This window comes from Centrocercus urophasianus, unplaced genomic scaffold (genome assembly GCF_019232065.1).
Source record: "Centrocercus urophasianus isolate 14NV4802_14NV808 unplaced genomic scaffold, USGS_Curo_1.0 seq_14, whole genome shotgun sequence".
NCBI classification, from domain to species: Eukaryota; Metazoa; Chordata; class Aves; order Galliformes; family Phasianidae; genus Centrocercus; species Centrocercus urophasianus.
In genome coordinates this window covers 22641661-22651034 of record NW_024884586.1, presented here as the reverse complement: position 1 = coordinate 22651034, position 9374 = coordinate 22641661, and positions in this window count along the sequence as shown.

Genomic DNA, 9374 nt, shown 5'->3' with positions numbered 1-9374 from the left:
TATATCACCGTCAAGAGAGAAAGAAAAATGGCTAATTTCTTTCATTTTCATAAGTCTGAATCGTAAGTTAACAAAGCTTAGCTGCCCACTTTTGGCAGTCTAGGGAATTAGGAGTGGTAGAGGAAGGGGAATGCTATCAATAAAAGCGACAAAAAGCACTCTATATCTTCAAGATGTTCAAATTTTGTCACAGTGATGGTCAGGCACTGGCAAAATGCCAGGCGCTGGAGGGCAACTTCTACTTGTAATTTGAATGTGCATTGCTATAAATAAAAAATGAATGCACTGCAATTCCAACAGCTTATGTCTTGCAGACTGAGTTATAACTGCCTGCTGGTTAGGCTCATTAACAGTAAAAACAGTACCTGATCGGCTTTGTTTTCATCTTGGTAAGCTGTAGTTGGGGCCACAATTTCAATCCCCAGAGGCTGCATTTTGGGAACTCCTACTGTGTTGAAAATGTATGGAGACTGAAATCTATGTATATAATCAGGCTGGATGGTAAGAGAGCTCAGGAAGGATATTTGTGCCTTTCAATGATTAAAAAAAAGATATGGCAGCATTTCTAAGAGAGGGGACTCAGAGGGATTCCTTGAGGAAATTAGACATTGTTAAGAAATGGCTCCGAGTAAATAGACCGAAACCAAGACAGAGACAGTGAGTCTGAAATGGAAAATTGTGAACTGAGGGCAAGTTATACCACCAAGTTGGCTGCATTCTGTAAAGAGAATTTCTACAATAGCATGGAGACGAGTGTCTTACCTTGGAACTGGAGCCGCAGGGACAGATACTCTGCCAGATTTTTGTGCTCATTAATGTACGTGGCGGTAAGTTCATTCAAGAAATTAATCTAAAATCATGTGGAGTAGTGCTCCATTAACATCTGTGGAGGGAAATATCATGCCAGCCTATAACCTTTTGATTAGCCCACTGTTGTGCTCAGAAGACTACTGAACAGCATTGCTTCTTTTATTTAGTTACTCCATTACATATCCCCTATGTGTCTTCAGAACTGTTTCTCCTTATTTTAGTGACAAAATGCTATTGTCAGCATTGTTCTGTAATTGCAGAATGCATTGTAATTTTAGGCACGGGTCTTGCAAGCTGCTCTGCCTGGGTGGGCTCCTGAAATCCACACAGGGCCAACTTGACATTGGTGGGGGTAGTCTTTGCTGAAGCCCCACCTTTGGAAACCAAAAGCCTGTATCATCTCAGTTTTCATTTCTATTTATCTAGCTCCTGTGGTTGCAATAGGGAAATTAAGAGTAGCCCAATGGATCATAAAGCTAAGCATGAACAGAAAAAATGCTTGGGGTTGATGATTTTGTTATCTTAAGGACATGGGGTCAATCTGATGATTTTTCAGGGGGCTTTGTGTGCTTAGAACTGGAAAACTTAATTCTGCCCTGACACATACCAACAGGCCTACTAGCTGTGTTCTACTACTGCAGAAACATTTTACTGTCATTGTATGACGCAGAAAAGCCCAGCTTGAATTTCAGGTTATGACTGTCCTTGCACATTCCTCACACAAGCTAACCTTGTGGAGAAAGCTGGCCTTTCTGTGACCGAAAGGCTCACTGGGTTCCATGCACAGTGCTGATAGGCACAAGTGCTGTATGACTGAAAAGGTGTATTAGAGAGCAGAATCATTTTCTAACTAAATAATACAGACAAGATATTGCTGCTGGGGTTTTCTTCTGCAGAGCCTTTTAAGAAGGCTCACTGGAGCCTTTTAATTTCTCTCAGAGCAAACCTGAAACACTCTTTTCTACCAAGATATTGGCAGTATCTTGGGAAAACGCTTTACCTTTTCTCAGGCTTGTGCCCGATTCTTACTGCAAGGACCAAAGAAAGGAGTTTGCATTTTGCAGTCAGTGGCGCCTATTGTCAGCTCTGCCTTACAGGCAACAAAATCAAGGGAAACACCAACAACTGAGATGTTGCTGACATGCACCTCTGTCTGTTCATCACTGAACATTCTCTTGTGTGCTGGAATCATACAGAGCTTTTCCTCCCTGTCTTTTCTTTCCTTCTTTCTTTCTTTCTTTCTTTCCTCTCTCTTCACAAAGACTTGCTGTAGAATTTCACTTTCTCTAAGGAATTGTCCAAATCTCCAGAGGCTTTGTACAGAACAGGATTTCTACAGAATACTAATGACATATGGGAAAGATCCCATGTAGATTTATCTTCCTTTCCATTAAAACAAACAAACAAACAAACAAAGCATTTATTGATTTGACTTTGACTGTTAAATTTGAATTTGACTGTTAAATGTTAAATTTGCCCAGGTGGCCAAGAGGGCCAACGGCATCCTGGCCTGCATTAGAAATAGTGTGGCCAGCAGGAGCAGGGAGGTGATCATCCCCCTGTACTCAGCACTGGTGAGGCCGCACCTCAAGTATTGCATTCAGTTTTGGGCCCATCATACAAGAAAGACATTGAGGCCCTGGAACGTGTCCAGAGAAGGGCAATGAAACTGGTGAGGGGTCTGGAGCACAAATCTTATGAGGAGTGGCTGAGGGAGCTGGGATTGTTCAGTCTGCAGAAGAGGAGGCTCACGGGAGACCTCACTGCACTCTACAACTTCCTGAAGGGAGGCTGTGGTGAAGAGGGGTTTGGCCTCTTCTCCTAGGCAACAAACAGGACCCGGGGAAATGGCCGCAAGTTGTACCAGAGGAGGTTTAGGTTGGACATAAGGAAAAACTTTTTCTCTCAGAGAGCGGTCAGGCACTGGAATGGCTGCCCAGGGAGGTGGTGGAGTCGCCGTCCCTGGCAGTGTTCAAGAGGCGCCTGGATGAGGAGCTGTGAGATATGGGTTAGTGCTTGTGGTAGCAGTGGTAATGAGAAGATGGTTGGACTAGATGATCTTACAGGTCGTTTCCAACTTTGTGATTCCATGATTCTACTTGTTGCTTAAATTCTCATCTTTGGGTTTCTTCTACTGCCTGCCTTTTCCCTCTGGTTCTGCACTGCTATCCACTTTCTTCTGCCTTTTCCTGCTACATTTTTATGTGTTTGCTTCTCCTTCCTCTGGCATTCTGGTTTTCCTCTTGCATTCTGTACCAACTCCTGCAGCATAAGCTCTCTCAGATGCTTGACTCTGCTACTGGGACTGCATGAGGGGACTGTTCTAGATATTAACATAAAGTAAGCATACAGTGTTTACAGAGTTGCAGCTTCATTCTATGAACGCCTGTGCCATTCCTCACCAAGGGAAAAGGAAAACTGTCTTCAGAGGGATATGATCTGGCTGAAATACTGAGCACTCTCTTGAGCACTGCTAGTAACAGACATAACAGACACTGGGAATACTCAGGAATCATCAGATACACTTGCTGCCTGGCAGAATTAGATCTCTCTATTGCTGCATGAAAAATGATGGTACTGTTAATTGTCACAGCTGCCTCATGTGTAACCTCTGGGGCTGGCTCCACACTCCTCACTTTGCCTTCAGGACTCTCTGCCTGTATAAGGTTGTTTGATTCCTGTGGCTAGAACCCTGCTGTAATCTACTCAGGTGGAAAAATCTGATTTTGAAATAAGTTAAAAACATCAAAGTGGTACATGTAATCACATTTTTAAAAAATTTCCCAGTCTACTTTCCCATTGGTTTTTGAATGAGTGGCAGTAATAAGCTCTATCCTGGGACATTTGCACATATTTCAAATTCCTCGATTTTTTATTATTCTCAGTGCTACTCACAGGATATAGATTAGAGAAGTCTTTGCAGAATCAGGTCCTAACAAAGTACACTGCGGGTGGTCCCAGAAGAATTAGAACACAGACTTGTCATTCCATCTTATGGAAGAGGAATATCACCTGAAGGTCGTGTGTTCTGTCAGAGCTGTCGGTGTATGCACACTGGGCTAAGTGGGCCTTTGGCTGCAACCAGCACACTGTACTCCATTTATTTTGGGAAATGCTCAGTGTTACTTCTTGAGGTTTGACCTCAAAAGCATTTGGATGGAAAAGGGTGGAAAAGTAGTTTGACTCTCCTGAATGTGAAGATAAAGCAGAGAAACTTGACCCCTAGCATGGAGGGTTTATGTTTTCTATTACATTATAGGACCATTGCGGGTGTTCAGCACAGTGGAGCATTTAAGTCCTGAATGCAATAAAGTTTAAACTGAAGCAAAAAAATAAAATTGGAAATAAAACCAGAATTGCCTAATTCAGCCAGTAATTCAAGTGATATATCTACTGTTAGAACCTGCCAACTGCTTGACGTTTTTATCTATTAAAAAAAAAAAAAGGAAAAAAAAAAGATATATAAGTATGAAGAAAGTAGAACAGAAAATTATAAAGAACTTTCACTTTGCTTCTACAGTAGAGGTTTTCCTGTCAGTTTCATAAAGAGTTTACAGGATGTTGAATATTCAGTCAGCTCAGAGTACCTTTCAGCAGAGTCTTTGGAACTGGAGACACGGTTGTTTGTGACTTCAGATCCCTTGTTTTCATATGCAAATCTATATTCTTTGTTTCACCCCCCATAGAATATTCTTTCTGATGTTTTTTATTGTCTTCAGCTAACGATGTTAATAAACTCTCCACCTGCTAGAAGTTCTTTTGTGTGTAAAACACAGAAGTTAATGATAGCTATGAAGGCAGAAAAAAAATCCACTTTTCAATGGCAGAGGTAGATAAATCTCCTGCTTCTTTAATTCTTTATTTTCACAGTGTTCACTGTAAATGTTGCTTTTTTTTTTAATGTATACCCAATAGGACTAATAGAAAAAACTGACAACCTGATTCTTACCTAGCAAATCCAGTGGTAAATCACCTCCAAATTCCAGTAAGAGCAAATGGGTTAGTCTTAACAGTTTTGGTAGGAAACAAGCAAACAAACTACCTTCTGAAAAATATCCAAACTTGGAAAATAAATCTAAAGGCTATTTGGTAGAACAGGATGTCTTACATTTTTTCCTGAAGGACTCTCTGCAACTGATGGTCCCTGAGTCCCTCACAGAACTTCTACTGCTCCTGAAAATCCATTTCCCACATCAGCTTGGGCATCAGTTTTGGGAAGAGGTTTTCTTTGGACTTGAGATCTAAATGTGCATCTTGGCAATCGAGGTAGAGAGCAGCTCAGAGGAAACTCAGCGTTTTCTGTGTGATATGTATAAAGCATCATAGCTCACCTGTTCTCCTTTGAGTAGCTGGGTACAGCTGTCCTGGTCCCAAGATCACAGAAAAACTTCATCTGAAAGGGCCCTTTGGTTTGGCTCCTTTTTTCTTCTCCCCTTTTTAACAGCTGGTGCTTCCAAGAACAGACTTGAAAGGCTGAGATAGATTTTCATTTTTAATAACTGAGCTTCAAGTTCCCCGGAGAAAAACATCCTCCACTGGAGACAAGAAGGTCCTGTGTCACCCAAATTCTTTATTTATTAAACAGATAGATGAGATCCTCTTACAAAACTACAGTAATGTCTCTCCTTAAATCTGGAGAGGTGCTCATTGTTTCTTACCATATTTGTTTCATTTCTCTGCCCCCCTGCCCTCCCCCCCGGAAAGTCTGGCAGGTTGCCCGCAACTACCGGGACCAAGTTGCAGCAGGCAGGGACATCGGGGGAGACCTGTGGGGAGGGGTCCAGGCCTGTGACCTGGTCTAATGACGACACAGCACACCAGTGAGAGGCCACTTGACTACTGCATGCTTCAGGTGCTACAAATGAGTGATTATTTAATGGAAATTCTTTTAAGTGTGCTGACAGTTGGCACTGGCCATTCAGCAAGAGGGAGCTTACCTTCCCTTGAGCTCGCTCCAGCTCGCTGCCAGGTGCTGAGGGCGGACAGAGGCAGAGCAGATTAATGCATGTGGAAAACTCATAATAGAACATGAAACTCTCTGGACTGATTCTCATTATTTCCGTCCAATTTTTTCAAGTGATCTATTTTTGTAAAAATAAAAATTTGGGGGTTGCTTGCTGGAAATAGAGCAGTCTGGAACGACAGAAAAAAAAGCAAAATACTAGGGTTGTCTCCTCTTTAAAAGGAGACATAAACATAACAGTTTCAGAAAATTCCATGGGAAAAGCAAGTTTTCAATTGGATAAATAGCATGCTTCATTTTGAAGAGCTGCTTTATTGGGAAGTACCATACCCCAATGGCTGTATTTTCAAGTGTCTGTGTGTGTACTGGGTACTGAAATCACACTGGGGCATAGACGCATATTTCAAAATTCTGCCCAGAATTTTTGGTGCGAGGGAAAGTTGGTGGGAAAGCAAAACTCTCTCTTTATTGATATAAAGACTGCAACAATAAAATGGGAAGGCTGAAAGCTGATCAGGCACCAATGAACCTCGGGGCAATGTAAACTTTTGCCAGGGTTTCAGGTAGGCAGCAGGCCAGTTTCAAGGGAATCACTGGAGAAGGTGGAGGAGAAGGGATAATGGTGCCAACAGAGGTTGTGGCTGGTCAGGAGGGTCAGGTCCCACCTCTGGATGGTTAGCAAGGGTGAGAGAGAGATGTGGGGTGATGGAAGCACAGCAATCTCTCTCTCTGTGCATGATGCAAGCCCGTTTGTTCCCCTGGAAAAGCGCTGTGCTGACTCACTGCTGTCTGCCCTGGGACTAACACTGAGGACCACTGCTGGCTAAGCTAGCTTTCATGTTCTTTTCCCCTTCTCTTTCCTTTCAGTTATCTGCTATTTCTTCTTGTAATTCTGCTGTTTCCCAACTCCCTCCCTCTTTGTGTCTTCTCCCCTTGTTGCTCTGCCAGTCCTCTTTACTTCCATCACCTGGCCTCATTTTTCTGCTGGCTTTCCTTTGTTCCCTCCTGCCACAGTAGGGGACTGGGCACACCAGCCTGGCTTGCACCGCGAGCAGTACTGGTTGCAATTGGTGCTTTCTGTTGCCCGAGCACTTTCACAAATAGCATAGTAACTGAAAGGCCTAGAGGTGTGATTGATCCTCTTTGTTGTCAAGCAGACCCAGAGAGCTGCCTCATTTCTGTGCTGATTTTGCCAGCCAGCCTGAGATGCTCCTAAAATAACTGGGCAGGTTGGACAACTATGGCATTTCCATGTATGTTTTCCTGAAACATTTCTTTTTCAGTATCTAGCAGTAGCTGATGTGTCTGCCTAGGACACCTGGAATGCAAGTGGAGTGTCTGAATCCCTTTGTCTGGCCTCAGTGCCACAAGGCTGTGAGGTGCACAGTGCCGCTGGGTTATGGCAATGACACTTTCACGTGAGCTGGCCCTGGCCTGTAGTTCCAAACTGCTGAGTCATACTATTGTGTTTTGGGCTTTTTGTAAAGCACTGTACTATTTTGGAAGGAAAATCACAATGGAGGGATATGTGAGGGCCCCCTGGGAATGCTTGGTCCCTGCAGTACGGGGCTTTGCTTTGTGTTGGCGGGTCTTGAGGAAGCCCCCACAGCCACGGCCCAGAAGAATGAGCAGCCTGCTTCAGTATTTCCTTTCAATTCACTGCGGCTGGGGAGCAACAACTTAGGAAAGAGCTGGATTACAATACTGAAGAAAGGTTACATCTCATGCCTTTTTGTGTATTGGCTCAAAGCTGTGCTGTGACAGCAAGTTTTGAGAGGATATTTGCCTACACATTCACAGAGACTTTCTGTATATTAGATAATTCCCTCAAAGCTCCCAGTCCCCAAACTTGTGCTGTAACCTGTTGATTTCTGTGTGTACAGATTATGTGAGCTCCAGTCCTTATTCCTTTATAGTGTTACATTCATTGCAGATAGAATTTTGGAAGTTTTTCTGAAGAATTATCAGTAAATTCAGTGGTCAAGTGAAAGTACAATTACGTTTGTCATGAGCAGAAGGGAGAACATGGGAGCGAATAATGGCTCCTAACAAATCTTTAGGGGTTGTAGGCAGATCATACTGCCTGTCTCGGGATTTGGTGTCTCTATTGCAAAAATCAAGATGTAATTTTACACATCACTGTTACAGTGCATTGAGATCTGAAGAGAAAACATTAAAGAAGTGAAAAATGTTATTACTGTGTTATAGCTGAGGTAAATTTTCTTAAATTGCAATTGAGCTTTAAATTGTATGCTTCTTTATCTCAGTTTTATGCCCAGGTAGCACCACTGACTTAACTGAATTTAAGTTACGCTTACTCAAGAACTCTGGCCGTGAAGTCATGTTTTATCAGTAAAGCCCATGCCATAATAATGTCCGTGGTCTCAGTTTATTCAGTGCACAGAACACTACCTCTCCTCAACCTGTAAAGTCTTCAAGTAGGAATGTTACCTAAATTCCAGCAGAAATAATTCAGCCTTCAGAACCAAGCATGTCTACCTACATGTTAAACAAAAAGAAAAGGAGGAAACTGAGAAGAAGATGCCACTGGAAAAATTCAACTAAAAATCAGTTGTGACCACTGTCAGGTTACATTCTATACAAAGGACCAAGGCTAATTATCCTTGCATTAATCTGTGACAAACTCCTCTGCCATTTTGCACTCTCAGGGTGCAGGCAGGGTGGTCACCAGCATACCTGCCAAGAGGGATTTGTGATGTCTGAAGAGCAAGCACCCTCCAGCAGGGACTGGGGGCTTGAAGGACCCCGAGGGATGCTGAAGAAACAGACATCCCAGCTAATGGCTTGGAGGTGGATTGGCATGTGCTTGGTAGAAGTCCTAACTATGAGGAATATGCTTACACGAAGGATAAGCAGGATTTGTAAAAACAAACATAGCTACAGACAGACACATTAAGCCAAATTCATTCCTAGTAAAACTTGCCTGGCTTTCACTGCAGGGGCGAATTTGGCTCAGTGTGTGCCCTTATCTAAGACTAGAGCTGTGACATCTAATATGTACAGATATTAACACTGTATATACTTGGAGTCTTTCATTTATAAATGGATTTGCAGATAAATTCTGTCTGGCATATCAAAATCGGGATCCTCTGAAACCGTGTGCATGTGTACGTGCCACATGGCACAACCTATACTCTCTGTGCCTATATATAGAATGTAAATATAGGCGATCGAGGGGGGGGCAGGGGAGGGCAGGGGAGGCCTTGGCCCTGATCCATTACACCTGGCCTTTCGAGCACACCATTAAAATTTCATGTTGTTTTCCTCCGGTGTCTCCTGCAGTCTTTGTTCCTCTCAGGCCACTGCTGACCAGCATGCCTCCTGGCCCAGCTGACAGAAAGCCACGGGCTCCAGTTTGTGTTTTGCTGCTCTTGCAACTTCTAATGAGCTGTCAATCAATGGCCTTGTTTCTTCGAAGCTTATCTTGTGACTGCTGAGAGGGGCCAGGAGTGGGGGTATGTGCAAGTGAGAGGCAGAGACAGCAACAGCGTATTTAAAGTGCTCTCTAGTTTTACAACCAGCATTTCTGTCCAGATTATTGTCATGTTCAGGCTTTCACCATTAAAAAAAAAAAAAAAAA